The sequence below is a fragment of the Rissa tridactyla genome, chromosome 6, assembly GCF_028500815.1.
Source record: "Rissa tridactyla isolate bRisTri1 chromosome 6, bRisTri1.patW.cur.20221130, whole genome shotgun sequence".
Classification (NCBI taxonomy): Eukaryota; Metazoa; Chordata; class Aves; order Charadriiformes; family Laridae; genus Rissa; species Rissa tridactyla.
Genome location: NC_071471.1, coordinates 25,047,567 through 25,075,483, shown reverse-complemented (window position 1 = coordinate 25,075,483; position 27,917 = coordinate 25,047,567). Strand labels below are relative to the sequence as shown.

Below are 27,917 nucleotides of genomic sequence, written 5' to 3'. Positions count from 1 at the left end.
GACATCTCACTGCATTTTTGTATCAAAACTTTCATATCCATAGCAGTTTCATTTTACTAAGCTAATAATAACAACCTATACATCCTATATATCAGCAAAAAGATTCTTAGAGCTGCAGCTATTAGCAAAAAACAGGACTTGAAAAATTTATGCTACACAAGGGTGAGTGATAAGAAAGCCTATGCTCAAGTACGGGCCTGTATTAGTCTAAGTAGGTGTATGACACATTTCAGATGGTGCTATAGTTATCGCAGTGTCTCCAGCTAGTGCATCCAATAAGAGAAGTGAGAGGTGGATAACACCAGTGAACTGGTATCACATAATTCAATTCTATTCTCACCATCAGTGTAGGGCATTTTTTTGATGTAGATGACAGTATCCCTTCCCGCCTCATTTATACTCTTTCAACTGCTCCCATTCCCCTCAGGAATCTCTTATGCAACAGTCTAATCTCACTGAGCTGAACTGAAATGTAGACTATACTCCCTTCCTAGAGAATAAGAACAAGGTACACTTTCCCTTTGGTGCTTTACTCAGACCTCAAGTTGTAACACAAAATTCAGCAGGATACCTACGTAAGTACTGAAAAAGCCAGGTAAGCACTGAGAGAGGCTTGGCATCACTCTTGCTTCTCAAGAAAAGCAGCTGAATCAGCACTGAAGTCAGAGTGAAATATCACTGGCTTGTAAACTACTAAGCCCTCAAACAAGTATAGAAAAGACAACAATAGTGACTGTGAATGCTTCCTGAATTCTTTCTGTAGTACTTGCAACTTGCTCAGGGTTTTGCTCCAACAAAAACAAAAAATACAAAAAAACCCCACCACACCAAAAAAATGTGTTTCTTTGTACTACTGAAAAATAAGTTATTAGAAACACAAATTACATTAGCAGTAGTATATGAATTCTACACTCACTCATTTTTATTCCTTGTATAACAAGGCTATTAGTCTTAGAAGTTTAAGCTGACATTATAAGGTTTAGGTCAAAGATTTCCATCCATTTCCACAGGCTCTTGGTCTGAACCTAGGTCTGTAAGATCCTGTTAATTTTGCAGCTTCTAACTCATCCCTTTTCTTTAACCACAATAAGAATGAGAATGTGAAAACGAGTCACCGTTTATTTTACAGAGACAACCATTTCTTTGGCCATTTTGGCAAGCTACTAAAGCATCTCTGTCAGCCTGTTTTCACAGGTGAGCTGTTGCCTACTCATAACTGGTAAATCCTCTTCAGTGTAGAGCCAGCACATGCATCTCTGTAGACCAGACTGTCACCCTCTTGCCCCTTGCTCTGAGAGCAGCTTGGTTCACATCAGTGAGATCAGTGCATGGAGCAAGGTACTAACAAATGAGAGAAAGGATATTTAAATCTCATTGCTTGGAACTTACTGTTTAAAGCACAGAACTCTGAATCCAGAAGAGAATCCCAGTCTCTGATAATAGCTAGTGTCATTATGTTTTCCTTTAAGCCTTGGATACAGTCTATTAAGGGACATTTCCCTTCCTTCTCCCTCTCTATCCAGAAGAAAACAGCCCTTAAGTAGGTCAAACTGTTTACCCTATAATTTAACACCTTTCCCGATATCTTCAACAGCATCTTTTAACTGATGAGAGCCAAGGCTGATATCCAGACATAAAATCCATTCTCTGTCCTCCAATACTAGACTAAAGAGACATTTCGCAAACAGCAAGATTTCATTTTAAGTAGACATCCATCAAAAATGTATTTTTCCTCACTACCTTGGCCTTGAAAACACTGTATTTTCCAATTTCCTACATGCTGCTTAATGTTATGCAGCGTCAGTCACACCACATTATGTCATTTTATATAGCAGGTCAGCAGGAACTGCCATGTTCGGAGATACCTGATATTTTTGCCAAATCATTTGGCACATCTCACATTATCATCAATTTGAATTACTGGTAGATCATTTCAAAAGAGAGACATAATTATTGGCAACCACTCATAAAATGGCAGATAGTCTACTGAGTGCTTTTCTGGCCTTCTCATCTATCTATAAACTGCAAGATAGACATATTTCCCTAAAACAATATAACTGCATGTCAGATTAATACGTGGGCAATTTTAGCTTACATTTACTATTTTGGGGAAATTCTCTGCAATTCTTCCTTACAGTGATTTCTTTCCCTAAAGGAAGCTTATAATCAGTGTTATTAGGAATACCAGATTCTGACCCTCAGGCTAAGATTATGTAATACTTGTTAATTGATTCAATTATTAATTCAACACCATACACTTTCTAGAGTATCTCATTCTTTCAAACATTTTATTCTTACAGTAATTCTACACCAACTACAGTAATTAAGCATTCTTTACATCTCTAGATGAACTATCTCTTTATGATTATGCACATTTATTTTTGTGTGACCTTAACACATTACATGTACAAGCACAATAGGTAAACAGTGCCAAATTGATGGTTAAGGTTAAGTTTGATTACACAAATAAGAACATTTTTGAAAAGGCCATGGGTAGTGAGAGCACAACAAAAACCACAATACATGTATCATAACATTGGTCAACACTGACATAGTTTTAGGGGATGACAGATCTCTGTGGAAAATACTGCTGCAAAACAAATCAGAGAGCTGCTTCTGTGTAGAAAACCTTGCAATGGGAAACTGCACAGGGAATTGTAAACTGACTACAGTTCATCAACAAGAAGGCATGTGAAATTAGACTAGAAGCGCATTAATTTTAAAGTAAAAGAAAACAAGGTCTTCACCTAGTTGCAAAACAGGCTCTTATACACAGAGGAAAAAACCTACAAAGCAGTATTGGTTCAAAAGTAAATAGACAAGAGGCTAAAGATTTGTAGTGAGTTCACACTGATAAAACACAAAAGAACTGAAGTCTGATGCATCTGACAGACTGTGTTTGGGCATATGCAGAAAGCTTGCAGATGCCTGCAGACTCACCCAAGGGTAGCCAGTGAGATCCTAGACTGAAATGCCAACACACTAGAGCCCATTTGTGAAATATAAGCCTCCAAGCACAGGAGATTTGACATTTTCACAGGTTCCTCTGCATAACTACTTTCATCAAGTATGGTTTCCTAATTTAAAAGCCTTGATTTCAGTAAATCACAATAATTAAAAACCAGGCATAATACACAGTCTACATAGTTAGCAAGTCAAAGTTGTAGCATGTTCTCCAAATAAAAACCAAATCCAAAGACCCTCAGAAATTAACAATAAGAGTATCTGCATCCTGCAATACCATAAAAAGAAATGTTTGTGGTGTTTGACTGATGACAGCAACAAAAGCTGACCATTCAGTGCATGTTTGTAGAGATGCTAGGAAGATTGAGGCTGTAAACTTAATTCCCACCTTGAAGGAGGTGTGGTAAATAGCTCCTCTCAGCCAGAAAATGACAGCAGTTTGAGACTAAACCAGCTTCTTCCCCCATGATCTGCCAAATAGCAAAAATTATTTCAAATGAGACTATTTTGGCCTGTGTGGTGAATAAAATAATCTTTAAGTGTTGCAAGACAGCTAAAAAGTTACTCAAAACTAAATCTAATTTCTACTTACCATTTTACTAGCCCCAGAGTCTCAAATGTAACAAGTTTGAAAGTAAACTCAAAACCTATGTGGTTTCATGGACTATGAAGAAGGCACTTTGCTGTCAGATACAGGTGCCACCCGTTTAAGATGAGTGAGTAGTCCATAAAGCAAAAGGAAAAAAGAAAGCAGGAGCAGAAGTCAGAGTTCGGAGGGAAAAGGAACAGCTGTGTCTATCAGAGGCAACAGAACTATTCCTCAGTAATTCTTGGACAGTGGCAGGGCCAACACAGGACTCAAAGTTAACAAAACTCACAGGCCTATATCCTCTGTACTCTGCAAAACTGTTCCATTAAGAATGTGAATCTTTTTACATTCCTTTTAACTTTTTAACTTAGACTAGACAGCGTGTGAGGAAAAAAAGGGAGAAATGTAGTTTCATATATATGAACAATGAGCATACTACTACTACTATTTGTCTAGCTACCTAGTCTTTTATCTACATCAGCTGTGTTCATAAAAAAACCACAATAATTGTCATCCAGTGGAAATTTCTGAGACTTTGAAATACAGTTCAATCCCAAATTATACAAGACTGATTCTTTATTATTTTTAAGCCAATCATTTATTTCATTACAGTTATAATGTTTCCACTATAGTTTCACACTCCATTTTGAGGGAAACAAAAGAACATTTAAATTTTTCATAGAATGTAAAAGTAAAGTCAAATTTTCTAATTAGTTACCTTTTTAATTTTAAGAGATTCAAATTTTGTTAGAGTCCGATTCCCAGCAGAATACTATTGCATCAGAGCAACTTTCAGCTAGTTCTGTTGCACATTTAATATATTTTCTTTGATCTGTATGATTGTTTTTTGTTATGAAAGTTAAAAAAGAAACAATAAGATACAGAAGAGACTATCAAAACTGGGATCAATCTGAACAAAGTTGCTGCCATTCTTTGGTTGTGAAATAAGATCCCAGATGGGGGAGGTGAGACGACACTCATGAGGAGGCAGCAGCAGAAAATGGGTGACAGCAAAACCAATTCCATACATCTTTTGTTTCTATTCTTGAACAAGAATGAATTCCCTGGATTTGAAAACTATTTTGGCGGGATACGCTGGGTAAAATAATTCTTACATTCACAAACTGATCGATGTTCTTTTTTGATTTCCGTCTCCAAAGGGAGAGCAATTCCTATCTTTCTAGAACATAAACATTTCAGAATGACTCATGTGTTTTGACAAGCTATCACATAAGGGGGACTAAATATCACAAGAGTATTTATCAAAGCATAAAAATACTCTGCATAATATAACCCTTATAAGCAAGCAGTTTATTTTTTATGTAATTAAATTAAAACCCTCATCGCAAAAGAATTACATTTTGCAAATTTTCTGTACAAAATGTTTGCTTAGGATGTGGTGAAAATGAATTTTTTTGGTATCGCATTGTAAATCGAACAATGGCATGTGTCTAAAAATGGACTTAAACTCAGTATTATTTGTAATAGCACTTCCTTTCTTTCAATCGCCTTCTTTTCCCCCAGATGAAGTTCCCTAGAAGTGAACCATCTCTTTTCTCCACTGACTATAAAAGCACCTGTGTAGCAAATGTAAACAAGAGTAGACACATGAATATGAATATACCACCAACATTTCTTTAGTAACTTCTCCTGTTAGATAGGCAATTCAGCTGATGCCACTATTGTAATATGACAGCATACTGATTTAGAGTCTATCCCAGACAAAACCTGCACAATGAATAACAGTTTTATTTTCTGGTCAGAGATGAAGCAAAACAAAACATTTGTTGCAGAGGAATGTAAATGCTTTCTAATTTTATTTGCACAAATAAAAAAGTCAAGCAATCATTTAAGTCAAGTAAAATACTTCATTTTCTTACCCCAAAATATTTTTCTCCCTTCCTAGAATTTAAAGAACAGCAGCACAATCTTTGGGCATAAGTAGTCAACATGGGATACAACTACATACAGTCCTTGTGCCTGGATGTTCATTTGTCCACAAGTTTGAGCATTAAGTCCCAAACAGCAACAATTTGAAAAGCACAGTGGAAAAGACTAGCAGAGTCCTTCATGGTCCCCCTAGTATCTACAAACTATACTGGATAGATAAAGAAACTTTGAAATATGTCCTTCTTACTCTCACTGAATTACTGCAATTTTTGTTTTCATTTAAAAAGTTATATATTTCTTTTCATCAAAAAAGGAATTTCAGTATTGACATGAATCAAAAAATGGAGGGGCTACAGTCTTCTGAAAAAGGGCAGGCATTTACTTCATTCCAAGAGAGTCGATGTGTTCTTTCAACATTATAGTTCAACTTTAACATCCATGGAATCTTACTGTTACTTACATCCTTCATTATTTATAGTAGCTCCTGCAAACTAATTTATCCGTTTGTTATGTTTTCTACTCAGATTTGGGATAGCTTTATAGGACGTTGAGCTTCCATCTTTCAATCACATTGTTATAGCATGTAAGATCACAATGAAGATCTGGTCTAGAAACAAGGTAGTTTGGTAGGGGCCTTTGCCCAAGGAGCTTAAACTTTTGGACTAATGCCATAAGCAGTTCTGCACATGCCGATCTACCTGTAGGATAAAGGCTCCAGCCTTGGTTGACTGCAATGCTAACACAAGTGTCAGGCTTCACAGACTGAATTGCAAGATCTGAACTGATAATTGTGGAAAAAGAAAGGACCAAACTGAAAAATAAGATCACTTAATTATATAGCTGGCTATTATATAAGCACAGTACAGGCTGATGGCTCCTGAAGGTACTAATTATCATTACTATTTTAAGTAAGATGTTCTGTGTGGATATAAGCCACCACTTGTTCATACAGTTTGCTCATTACGGGTATCTTAATGAATTCAGACTCCATGAAAGATTTTTTTTTTTATTTTGAAATAACAATAAAAATTTAGTTTACTGATCATCTTTATTCCACCCTAGTACTTCTTTCAATAGGACCATTTTGTGCTTAAAGTCGAAAACATATTTTAGCACTTTGCAGAATTAAGCAGTAACAATAATCCGGACGCAGTCCTGCGAGACACGGTCAGACACAGGCAGCATCCCTGCGGTTCATTCAAAGAGGTTCAATAAGAATCTCTATGGAATATTAACTAACAATAAACCCTCTTCTTACAAAATGCAGACACAGAAAACTTTGCAGCACTATGGCAAAAGAAGTCCAGATAAAAACACTGTTTGCCAAGGTCCTGTGTGAGCAGATCCCACACTCTCTCAAGTGAGCTGGGTGGCACAGAACTGTTAATATGATTCTGAATGGGATGCTGTGCTGTGAAGTTAATAAGACAACACTGCAATGCCCCCCGGTATGGGGAGAGGCAGATGGCCTCAGCATGTTTTCATGCTTGGTCAGGTGTTATTAATCTATGACCAAGAGAGCAGGTGGCTGTCATAAATTGCAAGATTTTTTCACAAATCATTCAGCTCTCCAAAGAAGCCAAGTACCTGAATATGCTTTTATTATGCCTTTAAAAAAAAAAAACAAACACAGAAAGAAAAATGATGAAGAGACTGCAGCCAAGTGTTATTTAAAGTAATTGCTAAGTTTAGACAATGGTACATAGTGAAAAGAGAAACTGGAAATGCTACATCCAGCAGGCTTCTGTGTCTCAGTCCTTTTTCTATTAAAAATTATATGAAGCACGTATTCTTGAAGTAGCAAAGCTCTACTTCCAAGGCAAATGCAATTCAGGAATAACTTAAAAATGCGGTTCAGCTGGACCGGAGGTATTTTGAACCCAGTGTTCTGCTGTCAGTGAGCTTTATCATTTATTATTTGCGCCAACAGGCTGAGTAGGGGCCCCACTTGAGATCAAAGATATGCCATATCCAGAGCATATTAGTACAGAAGTAGGAAGAGACAGGCCTGCCTTGGAGGATATCACCATCAATAGAGAGAAGAGACACAGAGAGAAATGCTGAAAGTGTTTCTCATCTGTAGAACCAGGAAGGCAGCAAATCCCAAAGGTCCAGTTCCGAAGAGCTCAACTCCCACTTAGTCATGGGATCACTAAGGATCCACGTTTGCAGAAGAGCTCTGTTTTCAGCAGCCCAAAACAGTGCCTCCTGTGCATGTCCACACTGAAAAGAGGAAGCCAAGCTGCCAAGTGAATCCCCGTATCCCATGATCCTGTCCACAGGATACCACCACAACAGAATTAACACAAAGCCAGCCCTGCTGCTGTAACACAGGTGATTTTACAGAAGCGTGAATCCTGCATGGGGTGGAGTATGTGAAAGTAGTATTGCAGAAGGTGGTACCTTACTGCTGAACTACTATCTCGAGTATGCTTGAATACAATTAATATATGCCATGATATATTTAAATTGTCCTTTGAGTTATTGGAATTTTATTTGCATGGTTAAAAGCAGCTATGCTATTTGCACAAGTGATTCAATGTTTTATTGACACTCCTTGCCTAATACCACTGGAACTTTTTTTAATGAAATAAATATTGCAACCTTAATTCAGTTTGCCCTAATTGTTAAATAATTTCTGCCACATTTTTAACAAAAGCCTCAAGGCAAATAAAAATTGACTCTGTGTGTGCTCAGCTTCAATCTGAACAAATTGAATCTAAACCATTAATGCAGAGAAGGTGGTGTGTAAGAGGAGGATGAAGAATCCCAAGGGCTCTCTGGGTAACAGGGTTATCTCACTTGTGCATCTGGTGCCTCATCCAAGGAGCTCTGAAACTCTGGAGTTACAAGTCATAAGTCCTGATATCAATGTGCACTTCTGTGCAATAAGTTGTGCAGAACTACAGCAATAAGGTAATACGCAAAAACTAGTGGAACTTCTAAAACTAAACTATAAGCAGCTAAAATATAAATTCTGATAGTAATTTAAGAATATAGAGATGGAATTCTTTGCATTTAACTTTGAACCATTTGTGGCAGATGGCTAAAGGAGAACAATTAAACAAAATCATATACACGTAAGAAAATCCTTTCTGTAACGTTCTGTTCCATATTTATTCTATGACAAGGGGCAATATCTCAGCAAGAATTTTCCTGTGACAACTACTGTTAATAAATGGTAATGCATTTTTCTTCAAAAGATACAACATATACTATTAGAGCAATATAAAAAGATGGTTCAAGGGAACAAACAAAATTATTTTACTACACAATATGTTAAAGAACAATCAGTACTTGACTAGTTTAAAATCTTAGAAAAGTATTTACATGACAATTTTTATAGAAAGCTAAACTGTATTATGTGGTTGTTCACTTTTTTCTAGGGCCTACAAAGGCTCTAGTATACTGTGGGAATCATTCCTTGCCTCTTACTCTTCAGATTCTACTTTAGATGCAGACTGAGAAATTTTTAAAGCTTGCCTTGAATCATAGAGGAAGAAAAAAAAAAAAGAGAAGAGCCAAATTTAACCCAGTGTTTGGAAGAGGTTCTGAACGAATTATCATTCACTCACTTTTGTGTAACATTAAAGGAGGAATATAGAACCACAATTTTTCCCTCTAAAACTAAGCCTAGAATAGTGCTTATTCAGCATGTCAGTGACAAACACGAACATTTTAAAATATTCAGTTTTTTTAAAAATACACAAAACCACAAACATAAACCATACATCCTCTTGACAGTAGGTTCCTCTGAAGGATTACCATGGTAAACTGTAACCCAAGCTCCAATTGCCGTGTGGTCTGAAAGTACATATTACACAAAACCTCATGTAGAAACAACACACAGATGGCAGGTTATTGTCTAATCCTGTCACATAATAAGAAGGACAATCTCACCAGAACAGCATAGAATAGAACTTACACAATGGGAATTTTACATTAAAGAACTCCTGGGTTTAAAAAAGTCACTAGCTTTTATTTTAATAAAGGTATAATTTTAAAACATTTTTCCTCTTTTCATTAATTCATGAATTTGGTTACATTTTTACTTTGCTCAGCCTCAACAACAAAAATAACTTTACCAGTAAGAGCTACACGAGAAAAAAGGTCATATTTTGAATGAGGATAGAAAGTTAGTTTCGAATTTTCATGGGTAAAAGCTTTCTCAAAAAAAACTTTATATGTGTTAACTACTCTGTCCTCATTCAATATAAACTTTTAGAATTTATAGATTTACATTTCTAAATTTTGAAACATTAAAGGCACACATTTATACAAGAGTATATAATGAAAAGTTTAGAAAAGGCAATTTCATCCAAACACAATGAAATAAGAGGTTTTCCTCAAAATTTCCCAATATCACTAGCCTCCTATTTAACTTGTATCCAATGAACTAAACACATTACAATACTGGTATTTGAAAAGATTTGATTGGTTTTCTATACTCCACACTATTAACTTTTCTTTGGAGTTCTGCTTCTCACTTCTACAGTGCTTTGGGGACAGGATGGTTTAAATAAGAGCACAAATAAGAAAAGGAGCTAAATCTGCGTTTCAATGTAGGCAGTGTCACTGGACTTACTGATTCAGCTTCCAATCCACAGGAAGACCATGCAAAATTAGCTACTGCAATATACGCATATTTAAGCAAAAGTATCTTTTCATTGCAGAGCCTTTTGGACTAACACAATCTTACTCCCAGCAAGGAAATAAGTGGTTGTTTTTAGCTCAAATGGATTCTTCACTCTTGTTCACCAAGCTGGTCTGCTGAAAAAAATGGGAAGAACTGAGAAGACAGGACAGAGAAGTGACTAAGCTTATACCACCATTGAGAAATAACTCCTGGATTTGTATTTTCAGTGCCCCAAGAAAAATTGTGTTAGTAAATTTGCTAAGTACCCACTAAAAATACTTTAGAGAAGACATCAGCAGATGTACATTGTCTGCTAATAAACATAAACCAGCAGTGATGTTTGAAGGTAAAGGACTTGTGCTATTTCATTTACAATCCAGCTGCAATCTGATTGTTTACTTTACTTCCTTATGATGATTGTTTACTTCCTTACCTGCCTTAAAAGGCACCTTTTTGGGGGGGGGGGGGGGTTGGGGTGGGGGTGGTGGTGTTTAAAAAGCAAACAAAGAGAAGAACCACCTCTCTATGTTTAATTGTAATTACTGTTTCTGCCAGCAAGGTCATTCAGTAACTGCAGCACCACAATAATTGCCTCTATTGTTTATTGTGTGGGTTGCCCAAGACTTGATATTCTGTTACAGCACTGTTGAATAGTAGTAATTGGACACAGGTTCAGGCAAATGATGTCATCATTAAACTACCACAAGTCTGAATTTCTATTTCTTATCTGCTTGCAATAATAGATTTATCACAGTAGGCATTTTCTAGATGGAGACTAGTGGCTTTAATTTTACATATAATCATTAAAATCTAATTGGTGTGAACTTTCCTTGGAGCAGACAAGATGTCTAATATAGTAGTAATTACTGCTTAAAACTTACATTATTGCAGGCTATTTTAAATGTAAAGGAAGAATGTTATGACAGTCACAATCTTAAAATATACAGAAAGTTAGAAGATACGGTCATTGGAGACAAGCGAAATCAGCAAAGAAACGGTCATTGGAGAGGAGCAAAATCCCACGCAAATCATTCTGAATAGGTAGTGTTGAGGAATTGGGGATGGTTCTTCCTGCGATGCACAGGTCTACAAAGCTTGATAATATTAGCCTCAACATTTGAAGCACTACTGTCACATTGATGTAGTGCTGCCTGTGAGCAAATAACCCTGACAGACCCTATCTGGTACAGTCCATGACACAGTCAAGCTGTAAATGAATGCAAGTTGACTACCTTCTTTCCTCAAAAAGCCAGTTCAGAATATTGCATTCCAAAGTATTTGAGAAGTCATATTGATGTATTAAGGCAGACATGTTTCACAATTATGAGCTTCTTGGTCTGTTTAGCAAAAGATATTGGCTTATACATTCAAAAAAATAAAGGTTTACCTTCCCACGATGTCTTTTGAATTGCAGAATTTATCACACAAAAGCCACTTAATCAAAAGTGGCTTAATGCACTTAATCAAGAACCAGAAGGACTTAAGGATCAACAGTACTGTCTAGACTAAATGGTGAAGACCTTGCAAAATTATTTACATAAATATGTTATGAACAAATATGAGCCAACGGACAACCAGCAATATCAGAGCACCAAGTAGTCTTAGGGAATATGCATAGATACCAGAATGAGACCCCTTTACTAAGATGTACAGCTCTCAGGCAGACACTTTTGCTAGCAATAGCTTAAGTGAGGCTTTAGATGGATGCAAGGATCCAAAACTGCAAGATAGGATGGGATTCCTATTACCCAAGAACTTAATAATATAGAAAGAATTTTAATTTTTCCTTAAGAAAAAAAGAGGTTGGGAATTTATTTTTCTCCAGTTTTCATCTCTCATTGCTGCTGGGGCCCCAGATTGGTATAAGCAACAATCAAAGTCTGTATGCAAAAGTATCATACTATTTCTCTTTGCAAATTACTTTGGCTATCCTGTTTTCTGAAGACTGTCATTTTTCCCATTCTTTTAACACATACTTTTCATCTAAAAGCTGTTAAAAGGCCTCAGCTCTGTTAATGCAGGCATCCCTTTATCTGAGACCAATGATTTTTACCAGGTCACTGGTTTAATGCCTTTAAGCCCTTGATAAATTAATCATCAGTGCGGTCAAATGATTTTGTCAACTTCATAACAGTATCTGCAGTTTGGAATAGCTGACTCCCAATGGAAGATGGGCAATGAAAACCTTTTAGCAATTTTTTAAAATCTCCTCCCATCCACAAGAGTTAAAGAACTGCAAGGAACATGCTGCTATCATTATGATGCCATATCCCACACTCACAGATGACAAGGCTTGACAAAGAGGGAGAGGAGGGTGTAATATTACATCAGGGCAAGTGAGGCATTTCTGCCCCTTAGGAATACATCAGGAGTTAAACACCTCCCACAGTCTGCACCCCCACCCCACCCCCACCCCACCACCCCCCCCCGCCCCGGACCAAATCCAGAAAAACATTTCAATTCAAGGTAGTCCTTGCTGATCTTAACTAGCTATATGCATTTTTAACATTAGGCATTGTTTAAATGCTTGCTGGATCAAGCTACAGCAGCACGACTTTCTGGATGAAAAGGCAAAAGCATACAGTATAAAAATCTTTCACACATGCAAACACACAAGCAATAATTTAACATTATACATCTTTGTCCATTTAACACCAGTTCCCCCTCAAAAAAAGCAGTGGCATTATGTAACAGAATTTCAGTCTCCCTTCTAGAAATCAAATTCCTTCCTAAAAGAATTAGAATTCTTAATCCTGTTACAAAAGCAGTCCATGCAGGCCTAAAATCGCTGATAAAACAGTGCTTAAATGAAGCAAATTTATATTATTGATGGTTCTCATGACCTGTGAAGAACTTTCAGAGTGAAGGACAATTCCAATTACTAAACCATTCAGTACTCTAATAGGGTCTGCCTTCCTCTAAAAAGTAGAATAGGATTTTGGGAGCCAGCCCTAAATGATGCCTGCAAAATATATCAGAGCAGGTGACGCATAGAACGCGCTGATCTGAAAGCACGTCTGTTTAGGTCAGAAATCACAGAGTGAGTGGCAGATTTCCAGTCCTTGACAATGCTGCATCTCCCCGAGGAGGAAAGGGCGTAGGCAGGATGGCTGACTGACCTTGATACACTGAGCTAGTCACAAGTCAGCATTGCAAGGCTGCGCTCTAGGGAAGTTGTGATGTTATTAAAGCAAGACAACAGGAGAAATATTGCCTGAGGCACTGCTACTACAATAAGGATTTGCAAGAAGGGGGAAAATTGAAAAAAAAAAAGAGGAGAAGCAGTTGGGAAAGACAATCATGACAGGGGGTGGGTAAACAGCAGAGGCAAAGAGGAAGAACAATATGGATATATACAAATCTACTTTATAGAGACAATGACTACACGTTCTGTACTTTCACAAAATTCTTGAAGGTCCAGGCACAATGCAGTTAAGATATCAAGGACCAGTACACAGACAAAAATGTATCCCATGTGTTACAGTTGTGCTGAACAAAGGATGAAGTACTTTTTCCTTATAGCAGCTACAAATCACTGAAGGTAGAACGGTCATTAAACTACAGAATTCAAGAACAATCAAGAGTGAAGAAGCAGCACAGCAAAGACAAGGATAACTTTAAGAGCTATGTTAACTGCAGTATCTAGATAGCTATACAAAAAAGAAAAAGTCAGCATCATGTGTGATTAATAAGATTCATGCAAGTAATACTGTATGCTACTAAAACCTCTATATCAGATTCTGACCAGAAAGAGACTGTATTTATTTCCTGAGATAGAATGTCATGTCTGACGCTATACATATGTGTCTAAGGCAGTTCATCTGATACATATTCCCAGTTTTCCCCCCCTCACTCATTGCGAGTTTTCTATTAGTTCGAAAAGGTGGTAGAGTTACAGCATGATCTCTCTTTCAATTAAAACACCTGAGCATACTTAAAATTGACATTACACATTCCTGTACCAACAAGCTTCCAAAACATGGTAAACTAAAGGCATTATCAAATAACATGGGCAACTAATGAGCTTTCTATTCAGGATACTTATTTTGAAACCTCAAAATTACAGAAGGGAAAGGGAGAAGAGGGGAAGAAGGGACAAGTCTGGTTGCTTTGACTTGCCTTAGAAGAGTTGTGGTCCTCATTCTTTGATGATGACCAGTACAGTACTTATCACTGAGCTAAACAGAACGTGTCTGGCTCACAGAATTATAACTTTAGCATGAAAATTGCTGGCTGGCAATTTCTAGCAATTTGTAGCTGTTGTTGCCAGAAAGTGCTAACAATCACCAGGAATCAGATTCCAGCTAAGCCTGTCAGCACTTCAGTTTTTGGCAAACATTTCACAGATATTTTGACGCCTCTGTGATCACTTGCAGTTCAGTCAGATTGGAGATCACAGGTTGAACTACATTGCACTATAGCCCTCTTTACAATTACCCTCTTCTAGTCTTTGAAATGGAGACCAGCATTGCTTCTCCATCTTAGCAACAGATGTTTCAAAAGCATACATTCTGTATTTCGCTTTAAAGATGGATCGCTTCCACCTCTGTACTAGTTTCTACAAAACATAGTCAAGTGCATAATACCTGTCTACAGAGTTTCACCCAGTACATTTGACAAGCACATGACTTTAAGGACATTCAAAATGAGGCACACACCTTTACTTTCGACTTTAGCACTTAGAAGAAGATTTTGTCATTTCACTTTACTCTGAAAAGCTGGAGAAAGTTGTAGACTTCTGGATTTTGTTTTTGTATTCTTTTCCCAGAGATTTGAAAAAAAAAAAATCAAATGAGAGAAGACCCCCAGAAAATACAAAACAATTGCTTTCTGGGTTAGAAACAAAATAGCTCTAAAAAATTGTAGAATGCAACATTGCTTACACCAATAAATGTCTGGCACAATATCCGTCAAGCTGTGCAAAAGACATGAAATGTGGAAGAAACAGGTTTTCTATTGGAACATGGGAAAATTCTAGTATATGGCCTTAAGATTGAGAAACCTATATATTCAGAAACCTTTTTTCCATATAAAAAAAAATGCAATGGCACAAGCATCTGCACCTTGTATCTATATGCCTATACTTGTTCAAACTTAGGTTTCAAAATGTTATCAAGCTCAGCATCCACCTAGTGAGGCTAGACGTTTTTCTTTTATAGAAACCCAAACCATATATTCACAAGAGAATGAGCAGTAATATTTATTTAAATAGATAGGAGGAAAACAGAAGCTTATCTCTAGACTGTAGATTTCATTTTTTGAAAGTTTAAATCTGGATGCAAATGCAGCTCTATGAAAAAAATAAGTCTTCAAACTGCACATAAGTTCAAAACACATACGATTGTTTCATATGCTTTGATATCTTTGAAACTATTGAACTATAGAAGTCCTGACATATAAATAAATCCAACTCCTGTTAAAGTCAACAAGAGCTGCAACTGCATACAGAGTGAATAGGATCTATTAAATAGTAAAACGCCAGAAGGCAGTTTGCTTTCTGTTTTAAAGTTTGTCTCAAATTTTCCATGCCTTGGCAGGTTGTTTTCACAGGATTTAGCAATTTCTTTTTAAAGCAAAAAATAATTGTAGACTTTGAAATGCACTGTCAGAAAGTGTTTCTAAATTTGGATGTACAAGACCTTAACAACCATTGCACTGCATCTTACACAGTCTTTTAAACCACTACAAAGTAACTACCACTTTAGAGGGAGAACTGTCTTACATTAACACAAGCAGAGCAGAAGATATCGGATCACAGGTTGTGGGGAAATAATTAGATGGTGCATGCTCCAAGCAGCAGCATTGTTTGCTTAAACGCAAACATTTTCCAAAAGAATGACTTTTTCTAACTACTGAGTAAATAACTTCTGGGTACCCATCAAACATGGGGTACACTTCAGCAGGCTTGCAGTTCCCACAGAAGAGCTTCACGCTCTTGACCGCATTCCTAGTTAACTGTATAGTACATGGCAGCACAAGAACTTTCTTCCAAGCCCATGCTTTCTTTTGCACAGCATCCATATCTCACTGTTGAAAGCAATAAAACAATCTTTGTGCAAAAAACCAAAAGATATTTTAAAGCTATTTTGAACGAAGCTGAGCAAAGCCTTTAAATCTACTCTGTTTTGTAAATACAATATTTAGGTCTGGTCTACATTTGAAAGTTTGCGACTCAGCAATGATATTAGTTTAGAATTTTCTCACCAAGAGTTATATCGCTGTCAGAACCATTGTCAGACTTACACCAATACACCGCTATGTTCACCTATGCAAAAATGTAGAAGAAATACGAAAGTACTTGTGTATACTGCAGGTGCATTCATACAGGATGGGGAGTGCAAGAGAGGGAACCTCTTTAGCACTAACCATGTAAATAAAAGCAACATTTGTTCAGATAACTCCACAAGCAAGTTGCTACTGCAAGCTGCTGCTCAGCACAAGACTGGGTCTGGCTACTAAGCTGAAGAGCTGCTCCTGGGCAAGCTGATGCTGCCCTGCACAACAAAAAGCAAAGGCTCTGAGCAGACCAACCGCAGCAGGAAAGAGGGACACTCCATGTTAACCTGTTGAAGGTGATGCCTCCTCTCTGTTGTCCCTAAGGCATTCAGCCTATGTCTAACCTGCACAGGCAAAGCACTTGGGCAGCATTAATCAGCTACTGTAACTCTGCCACCATCTCAAATGAGGGCTGCCATTTCAGAGTAATTTTCAAGTTATGGATTGAATACAATAGGTTTGCTTTTTTAGCTGTAGTTTCTTATTTCTGTTCACTAGGAACTCCTTTTCCAGTCTCTTTGCAAGCAGGACAACATGTCATTTGGCAGAGGAGGTTATGTCCTATCACACTGCAGAAAGTTGCTAAGAGATCATCATCACAACTGCCAATTCAAACCACGTTCTAGCCCATGCAGTATTCAAGCTGTTTAGATCTGCACTGTTAGTCTGAACGGCAGAGTTCAGAGCTGCAGTCTTAGATTGTGTTTTAGGTTTCTTGATCGAATAGGTTTCTGCAGAAGCACACAGTAAAAATTCAAGTGAAATGAAAATGGAGAAGTAGCCTAAAAAGGGTTCAATCTGAATCTAGCACTCCCTGCCTCTGACTCTCCCCCCTCACCTCCAGTTTTCATCTCTCAGCTTCTCATGGCCTTTCTCATCAGATTCGTGTTACCTCCTGCAAGCCTTTCACAGGTCTCCTGCCTGACTTCACCCCAGAGGAAAGGCATTAATATAATGAACTCTGGCCCCAAGAATGTTCCCACTGGACGATGTTTTGTACAGGAATCTGCCCCCTTGCCACAGCAGCTGGAAATTTCAGACTGGAAAATGAAACAGCTTTTCAAGAAAGTAAAATGACATGTAATCAACCTTTATAGCAGCTTATCAAGATATGCAGCAGGCTTCCAACACTCACCATGTCTTCAAATCAAAAACTTAAGATTAGAGATCAGCGACCGTTTTAGCCCCTGGGCATGACGCTGGAGCTATCTGTGAAGTCTTCCCATGTGATATATGAGGTCAGGCAGTAAGACTCCTCCTAAAATGCATAGACAAGATTATCAGCCTGTAATAATAGGCAAAGCTTCAATTATGCCAGTGCTGTTTTACAGATTTCCAAGTGAGGAGACTGCCATGTGTGTTTTGGCTGCTCAGAACTCTATGACATTTTTCAACTGAAAGAGAGAGATTTGTTGCTGTCACCAAGATTCTTTGGACAAATTCTGCCCAAGATTGCCTTAAGGAAAAAGCAACAAAAATCTAATACTAGAGTCTGGACAGATTACTAACAAGACATATACAGGATATGAAGTACAAGAGGTGTCTTGTTTGCAAACAAGCACCCACAATCAATATAGAAAGACTGTAAGATGGCTGGAGTTAACAGAAAGTAATAAAATTTATTCTCTCTCTGATGATGCCAGCAGTATCATTCAGGCAGAAAATAATTAAGGATCTTTTATTCTTTTTTTATTTTACTCGGTGGGGTCATACAGTTTTACTCAATATTCCCAACTTTTTAGGTCATCCGGTTACATCCAAACTGTGTCTCATACAGCTTTACCTGCTATAAACAGTAATATAATGTAACATAATTCAACATACTATATTTAAAAAAGAAAAAAGAGACAAGTTTGGAAACAAAATCCAGACTAGAAACACCACATGTATATGTGACCAGGGAACAAAACAGTTAGATATACCAACATTTTGACATATCAAAACTGTCCTGGTTTGAGGTAAAACAGAACCAACTTTCTGTTTTAGTAGTTTTATTTTCTTAGCTAGGCCTCTTCTGTCTTTGAAATTAACAGCATGTTGTATCTAAAACAGTTTGTTCAGAGTGATAACACAGTTTGTGCCAAGGAATGGTATGCAGAAAGGCTCTTGCTTATACTTATTGCTATAACAACCAAGGTCAGCTAATTTCGTTATTTGCCCTGTTGGAGGGTCAGAGGCAGAAAAGCGTAGAGGGGTCCCACCTGCAGGGAGGAGCGGACTAGACAGGTGACCCAAAACTGACCAACAGGGGTATTCCATCCCATCTGCCCCATGCTCAGTATAAAAGCTGAGGGATCAAAGGGTCAACTTCTCTTCCTTCAATGGCTGACATCCAAGGAGGACCCTGTCTGTTCATCTGCCTTTGATCCCAATCAGTGTGTTCCTGACTCCAACTCTGGACCCTGGTGCCCACCCGTTGCTGAGTCCAGCCTGGGACTTCCCCAGTGACTGCCAGTGACATCATCCTGGGAGCTTAATATGGTTTTGTGTATACTGTCTCTACTTCATTATTTTCCTTTTTGTTTTATTATTAATATTTCATTAAATTAGTTTAGTTTCTTCTAAACTTGTAAATCTCTCTATCTCTCCTCCTCCTCTCCGTGCACAAGAGGCTGGGGGGAGCATCTGTCGCCGGCCATTGGCCTATTTGGCCGAAACCACAACACAAAACAAAGACGACTACTGCTCTCACTTGAAACTAACAATAAAAGGTATCTTGTTCTCACTCAGAAAGGTACACTCATGTTGTGACAATATGTAAAAAAGTGAAGCTCATTAAAGTATTGAGGGGTTAAATTTAAATTACCTATATAATCTGAAATGACGCCTGAAGAATATATTGCTCTCCAGAGTATTTATGTTTTCTGACAGCAGCTTAAGTAACCAAGCCGTACACTGAATACACAGATGCAGCAGCATTCAAGGGCTTAAACTAAAGCACCACTTCGCCATATACTTGATTTAGCAAGATAGTAGGCAAAAAACTAGAAAGCTAGGACCCTGAGGGTCCTGGCCATCAGGACCCCCATGACTGCGCTCGGGCAGCAGGCCCCAGGCATGCCTGCAGGGGCCTGGGTAGCAACAGACAGATTTTGGTGCTGCTTTTACCTGCACGTGTATTCTGTACACTTTAAAAAAAAACAACACAACAACAAACTATCTAAAGGACAACACCAAAAGGAGAGCCAAGATAAACTTACACTGCCAGCTTCCCCCATCAGTGCTCCCAAAGGAGTTCAGCCCATTGCCCTCCCTGGAGCCTCCTCAGCCCTGGCGCGCTGTTGAGGCTGTCATGGCGATGACAAGGAGGGCCCTGCTCAGAAGATGAGCCCTCCATCCCAGGCCTCACACCTACTCGCAGCACATGTCCCCTGGGGAGCCGGGCTGCCAGATTGCGCTCTGCTCACAGCGAGACAAGTCACAGGCGGCCGGCTTCAGCAGCGTGTAACTCGCAGGCTGGCAGGCAGTTTCCACAGCAACAGTCATCTTAAACAGCAGCACAAGGGAAAGCCACGCATGACCCCCATCCCTGGGGCACACAGCTCTCCACATGAGACAGACATGTGAAAGGGCTGCCAAATGCCAGCAGGGACACCTCCTCTGAGTCTCCCTCCCAGCCTTCTCCAGGCCATCCCGCCCCCGGCTCCTTCCCTCAGTGTGTCCCTCTGCTCCCGCCTCAGGCTGGAGGTGGCCCTGCCGCTGCTAGGCCTCACCAGGCCACAGAGACACCCCTCAACACTCCTCCTAGCTTTGCCAGAGACTGTCTTAGACCATTGGTTTTAGCAGTTCCCTGTGTTCTCACACTATGCTCTTCACAGCATCTGTGTGTACCTGAAAGAGCACTTTTCTAAGGGAAGAGCAACATGGAACCTCCACAGCTTGGGGCCTCACTCAGCACAGCAGGGAGAGAGGGGGCACAGCAGGAGCCCGAGGAGGAACACACAGCAGCAACAGAACCAGAAACAAAGATAAATGAAGGAGAAGGGTGTGAAAAGCAAGGTTTTCACAAACAGAGTGAGAAAGCATGCCTAGGCTGTGTTTTATAGAGGCATTCTTTTAGTAAGCATTGGCCACAGTGTAGTGCAAGAAGTGGTGCAGAGAAAACTAGCGACACTCTTCAGGTATAGGCCAAAAAGCCGAGTATAGACAAAACTGTATAAACAGTTAGCCAGCTTTTTTTAAAAATAATTCTTCCTAGAGATGACTGACAATCAAATGGATCGTGAACAACACAGTTTTACAAAAACATATGCTTAACCAAGGATTTATTGCAATATTCACTTTTCTTTCTCAGCCAGTCAGTTATCGAATTCTGCAAAGTCAAAATTAGTACCGGAAAACTCACCATCAGTTTCTAGAATCTGACTATATAAGTAGCAGCATTTTTATTTTTTTGTTATTGGAATGATGTCAAGGAGCATCCCTTGCTGGTATGAAGCCATACCAGCACAGCACAAACACCGAGCTGGCACGTTGTGCCTGTCTCAACAACCGCTAATCTATGCCAAGAGGTGTGACAGAGGAAAGAGCAAGGCAAAAGGGGCTAATTGATTTGGACAAATAAATAATTCTGAGAAGATCACGATGTTTCTTCAAACAGTTTGTGTTCATAAAAACATGCTGAACTGTTCACTCTGCCTTTCCAACCCAGCCAGCTGCTGACTCAGCCCTTAGTGCAAATTTTAAGTGATGTGTCTTCAGGGTAAATTTGCCAATTGAGAAACTAGTAAACTCATTGCACAATTAGCTTGTGAGATTAAACTGTCACAGATATAGAGGATTAATCACCAAAGTACTTAAAAAATACAACAGAGTAAATATGTATTCAAGTCACTTTTATATGCAGGAGGGATATTTCCTTCAATTTTGTGTTTACCTAAAATAAGAGAGAAACTTGGTATGTGACACAAAGCAAACCTGAAGCCTGAAACAAAACAGGAGTATTATGTTCTCCAATAAACCATCCCATGGGATTCATGAAAGCTTCATTAGGCATATTCTTGAAGAGGGGGTGGATTAATAGGAAAATGTGCAGCTCACTTCAGTAAGATCAATAAGCAAAAGCATGACAGAATGAAGTTATCTCTTTTTCCCAATTTAATAACAACAAATATTCCAGTAAAATTATCAGAATGAATTTTAAAAATTCTGTATTCCTGTGGCGCTACGATTTGACCTCAGTCTCATACAATAGTAGACAATCCCTGCAGTACTGATGAAGGAAAGCTCTTTATATAGACTGAGGTTTTCCTTATATTTCATACTTTAAATTCTAAGTAGTTCCATACTCAGTGTCTCCATCCAGCTGAACAACCAACATACAAGCAAGGCTACAGCACCACAGGCAGAGCAATTGCCAGTCAAGACCAGATTTTTGGAAGGAAAACCAGACAGGAGCTTGCTGCTGGATAATTCGAGTCATAAAGACTCCAGTCCTGCAACCGATCCCACTATTTCACTTCAGTAAATCGCATATCAACTCTCTCCCTCACCCCCTGCCCCCTAAGCTCAGTGCTATTTAAGAGCTGGATGATATCCTGACCCTAGCAAAACCATTAAGAATAGAGCAAATAGCTTCAAAGACACTATAATTTCACCGATCTTTACATTTAGACTTATATTGTTAAAATCTAATGTTATTTATCCTAATAATAGGAATCTTCGCCCATTTTGTAATCAAATAAAAGCTTTTGAAGTTTTACTGTATCTGTTCAAGCCTCTTTGCCAGTTTAATGTTGATCTCATCTACAGAGTTTCAGTACTGCTGAGCTCTATTAAATAGTTGTTGTAGTCTGTCCCCTGAAGTCCCCTCTTTTCAGCGGGAAGGGAAATTATAATTTTTCACACTTTTTAAGTTATTTTTTTTAAAAAACAGCATTTTACTAAAGGTAAAATTACACATATAGCCTTAGGCAAAGAACCTGAAGCCTAATGAAATAATGATTTTAGAAAAGGTATATTGCTATTAAGACTGGAAGCATTTGCAGCGCTGATGGGTTTTCAGGTTGTTTTTGAAGAAGATAGATGAGACTTGGAGTATGTTAAAAAGAATATTATTCCAAAGGGGAGGGTCACTGCAAGAAAGTAGCTGATGGGAGAAGTAGAGAGGCAAGGCAAAAGGAACATATGCCTTTTGGATTTACTGATCTTGGCTTCTCTATATAGTCCATAAAATATGCTCACTGGTAGACCCTTTACACTAGTGGAACGAGATCAATCTTCTTTAACATAAAGCAGAACTGTATTGTGTATTTTAAACAGCAATTGACTTTGAGATCATTTGGGAAAACGAACTAAATTTCATTAAAGTAGATAATATCTTTAACCAAGAGGCCACAGAAATGATGGCCTGACATGGGCAGTAAGCATGGACACCAGAGATAACAACCACCTTTGTAGGAGGCAAATTGATTTTCTGCTTCTGTGAAGCCTAACAAATGGTTTTCTACCACATGCTTTGTTCCCAAATCACTCTCAAACCAACTACCACATTTGTCAGATTTACTTGTTCCCTTTAAAAGAAAACAAAACAAAAAAAAAAACAAAAACAACAAACCACTACCCAAACCATAAATTAGATGTTTATCTTTGAAACCTCATATCATCTTATCAGACCTCTCAAAGCACAGCAGCTGGTAGATACTGTGCTAGGAAGTTTTCCTTCATCCCTATTGTAACAGAAGGAGTTTCTAAAGATATTGTCAAGCATAATGTGATGATTAGAAATGATTGACTGGCTTTCTGCCATCATACAATTTACTTGCTCCTGATTTATCACTTACGCAACCTTATATATATAATAAGGGTAGGGAGATTCAGTGCAGGATTGACAAAACATCATTTCTTTCCTATTCGCTGAGCTAGCTTTTTTGTAAGAACTATCCCACTAATATATAGCTGAAGCATGCTGGCATAAGTTCCTGCTTGTCTCTTCATGCGCTGTGTAGGTGCTTGCTATATTTAACGAAGATTACTGTCCATAGGAAAAATAATTCATTTGGATCCAGCAGAAACACACTGAGGTATACAGCACACTTGTCAGAGAGATTAATGTAGACCTTAGTAATAAGATTCACCTCAACTCTAGGGTTAAGCTCTAGCTCACCCTCACTGTAGGCAGGCTGAGAAAGCTGCAGCAGCAGAACGCACTCACAACATTTCCCTGTGCCGAGGCCAGCAAAAGCTAAAAGCAGCACACAGCCCAGACAAAACCAGTTAGTCCCTTGGGTAACCCCATTAGCTATCTCTGCCAAGGTTTAGGCAACGTCTCTAAGCTGCTGTCAGGACTGCTCAGCTAGGTAAAACTAAGGAGAGGAGGCAGCGACAAACATACTCACCTACCCCTCAGACAAGTGGGAGAGGGGCCCAGGCCGACACCAGCTAGGGAACCCTGGGAAAGCTGGGGAGGCCCAGGCCAACACGCTGCCAGTGCTCTCTACCAGCTTGTAATAACTCCAGGGATTTCACCCCCAAACATTAAATACGTACATATACATATTACCTCTCACAATAGCAAAAGACAAAATCATTCTCAGTCTTACCTGCAACTCTATTTTCTGATTTAACTAATTTCTTGTTCTTAAACAACTAAAGAGACATAGAGCCTGGGCAAGACAGAAGCACCCTCCACCCAGGCAGCCACTACTGAAAGAGCTTCTTAACTAGGCAGGCAGAATTTAAACCCTCTCTCCCCCAGAAAAACTCTCAGAGAAATCAGCTACACAGCTGCCACAGTCACAAAGGTGTTAACCCCTCCTCTAGCACAGCTGATTCTGCAAGCACAAATTACCACCTTCATCTCCTCCCATCAAAATCTGCATGGCATAAACCAGCCCCTGAATGGTAACTGTATTTGAAATAGTTGTTATTTCCCAGGTATGAATTCAGGCATAATTGCATCACTTGGGTTTAACTCAAAACACGTCTCAAGCTGCCTGATTAGGCGGTCCTGAAAGTTGCTAAGCCAGTCTTGGATCAAAAGTCATTTTCTCAGCAAGATGTATTTTAAGTGAATACACTAAATGGGATTAAAGAGAATAAAACATAGCCAAATACGGTTTGTAGGTGTTCCATACCTCTTGAAGAAGTTTGATTCCTGTAAGCATCCAGGGACACCAAACTGCTGTGCTTTAACAGTAATTTGAGCTGAGAGAACAGCTCTGTGTGACATGAACAGGTTTAGCAAATGTAAAGTTAAAAAATAGGGAAGCTGCAAAATTCCCCCTAGTAGAAGCTATTAGAATGAAAGTCTTTAAATAGCAACAATGGATGCCTTGTTGCTTGAATTTAAAATTGGACTAGCCAAAACACCAAAGTCGGTATATAGCAATCTTCTACTGGAAGAGAATTTAGAAGAGGAAGCGAATCTTTCTGTTTACAGGTGACTGAATATTTATTCCATTTGTATTAAACCAGTTCAGTTCTATTGAAGCAGTGACAAAAGCATATAATTTTGTGACACTATAAATTCTATTCAGTGAAGAATGGTAAAAGACAGAGATGTTCGGGTCATGTGTTGATTATCCATGTTTTCATGTGCTGTCACCTGCAATAGTATAAACTGCTGCAGGCCAGACTGTCCTCAGTTACACCTCTGCAAATCCTGCTGAAAACTAATAGATTTGGACAAGTTTATCCTAAGATGTCCTTCCTAAAAGAAATAAATGGGGGCAGACAACTTAAATGATGGCATAATTTAGCCTGTGGTGCTCTTACTAACAGAAGTAGGGTTCAAAAGGAAAGTGTCCACCTTGGCTTTCAGATCTTAGGTGATGTATACCAGGCTAACAGGGATCAGGGACAGTATTTTATCCATAAACTGAGCACATCTGATAAAACTCCATGACAAAATAAAAAGTCTTGTTGAGTCATTGACAGCTTCTTTACAGACAGCAGTTTCAATTAGGCTTGAGAGATTTTTTCTCAAAAGACCTACTTCTAGAAGGCAAAAATATACTCTCATGCTGTCATCCCCTGTCCATAATGATGTACCATACTCATCTCTTTCTAGAAACTTTTATTCAGATCATGAATATTAAAAATCTGTGCCACAAAAGTAAAAGTTACAGATATCTACATCATAAAAAGTTTTAAAAGTTAATTAACTAATAAAGATGAAGCCACTAAGTTCAAAGTAAAGCAGCAAAGCACGTTCTTTATGGAGAAACAGCTCATACACTACTTGTGAACTGCAGCCATGCCACAAAAAAAAAAACAACAAAAAGAAGGTAATGAAGATTATTATGTCATCTATCATCAAGGAAGCCATGGCATTCCTGAGGGATTACTGTTACTAGGGAGAAACATTACACTTAGATTAAGGTAAATCAGTATAGGGCTAATCAGAAAACCATTGGCTCATATTGATTTCGTGCTGGAGAGCTGAGGTTAAGAACACCGTAGTGCTTAATCTACCAGCACTTGAAGATGAACTGAGTAACATTAACATTTCTGTTTGCATAAATTCTGTAAGGCAAACTAGTAGTAAATTGGTCTTTACACCAAAGTATGCTAACTATGCTAGTGTCCTTCCAGAAAAAAAACCAATCAACTAAACAAACAACTATCATTCTCCAGCTTTTTGATTTTATTTTTTTTCTTCATATTTGATATATCAGTGAGCCAACTGATCTAACCCACCGCTTGTATCTGCCATTGGCAAGTCAACAGAGATTAAGAACTCCAAAAGAGGTGGCGATGAGCAGCTGGAGACAGTAATCTCCGGGATCTGTAAAGAGGATATAAACCACAGTCTCACCCTACCATATTTGCTTATTGCTCTGAGAGCACAGGGGCCACAGAGCAAGTTTTTCAATCCTGTCCTGGCTTGTGGTGTAGCATTTACTCCACTCTTTGTTTGGAAACGTGCCCAGGAACAGTGTGCATGTGAACTGCCTCAGGAGATGAGCAGGTCTTTGCCAAGGTACCTCTAAAGGAAGCCAGGCTCTCTATTCTGTCTCATACACATGGAGCTGACAGTACCTCTTACAGTCAGCATAATCCCTGATAAGACCTATTTTTAGTTGTCTATAACTTTGCCAATGTTGACCATTCCTAGGAATTTCCTGTGCTGCTGGGTGCTCGCCTCAGGCTGAAAGATTTTGGGAAAGTATCAGTTTAAACAGATGAACCAATTTCAAGAAAGATGCAAATGAATAATGATTTACCATTCCAAAAAAAAAAAGAAAAATTTCATTTAAAATTTTTAACACCTTCAGACTACAGTAAGAAATTGAAATTTGGCAGAGGCAAGGTATCACTGTGATGTCATGGTGTGAAAATCCTCTCAAATTTGGTTAAGATATAAGCCTCCAAAATTTGAGTTCCCACGTGAACAGTTGAGGCTTTTGGTACAGCCTGACAGTAAAATGCTTTGAATATGCAATTTCTAGCCTGGACTAAAGAAACCTTTTTTTCTGTAATTGCACAATTGCCTTGAGTAATTTAACACCGTGCTTGAGAAACAAGAAAAGAGAAACTCCTCCTATGTTTTCTGTAGCTTTGGCACTGAAGAAAACAGAGCTGTGTAATTCAGAAGAAAAGAACTGGGAAGAATTGGGAAAGAGAGCAAGTTAGAAAGACTTGACAGAGATAGGGAGAAGGAAAAAAAAAAGTATAGTAACAAAAGACTGAAGAAAATAGAAAAATAGAATTTGGAAGGGAAGGGAGAATGAACTGGAGACAGGGTAGGTTGAAACACTAACAGGCTGGGGCAGGGAAGGTACTGACAAGGTCCCACGTGGACAGTTCAGGCAACTGTCATCAGAACAGATGACATCCTAGATAGACACATGCTAATACATGCAAATTATTGGACCTTTGTTATTTACTTGAGGATCTATGATGCTTTGCCTGCTTTCTTCTCTGGCACAGTTGTCAGGATTTGGGCCCAATCCAATTTGTCCAAAGCATTTCATTGTGTTTGGTCTCACCTGCAGAAGTCCTGTAGTAAGGAAGAGATCAATAGTTTGGCTGTGTGTTATACAGCGTCTCCTTTTGCCTAACCCACAATCACAAAAGGTGAAGTATTTTGTGGGGTTTTTTAAGGGTTATAAAAGCAGGCAGCCCCTTGGCAGATATTTAGTCCCAGTAAGGGGCATTAAATTGCATAATAGTCTTTTGTTCTCTTGTTCTCAGCAGGCTTCAGTTTCTCCCTTCTCACGTAGATGTTATTAGTTGTCTGTTGGTGAATATGGCCATGACCTGGTAGACTTGAGCATAGTTGTTAGTTGTTAAATGAAACAAAAATACGTTCTAGAACTTACAGGTTTCAGAAATTTGAAGTAGCTGACCCAGGTACACAACAGCTAGGAAGGGCTTTTTCCTTTTCTGTGTTCTGCAAGAACGTGTAGGAACAGAAGGCTTTCCACCAGTATACTGAAAACCTTGGTCTTCGAATCAGAGATGAGAGGCAAGGCCGTGCGATGTGGATCATTTATCATAACTCATGAGTTATATGTGGAAAGTGATTATTTTGTATAGTATGATGGAGAAATGGAAGGGTAAAATTTGCCAGTTGCAGTTATCAAGGCAATGCAGACTTCGCTAGAACCATAATATAAT

At 38.6% G+C, this 27,917-nt stretch overlaps 1 long non-coding RNA gene across 3 annotated transcripts in view; it reads right to left on the bottom strand.

Annotated features, from left to right (window-relative positions):
- The window catches only part of LOC128911471 (uncharacterized), a 574,472-nt gene that overhangs the window by 532,823 nt on the left and 13,732 nt on the right, over positions 1–27,917 (bottom strand). For 2 of the 3 annotated variants that reach the window (XR_008467089.1, XR_008467088.1), the window contains exon 2: positions 17,491–17,613. The exons of the other annotated variant lie outside the window; for it this stretch is intronic. This is a non-coding gene — a long non-coding RNA (uncharacterized LOC128911471). The remainder of the gene's footprint in view (positions 1–17,490; positions 17,614–27,917) is intronic. 3 annotated transcript variants of the gene reach the window in all.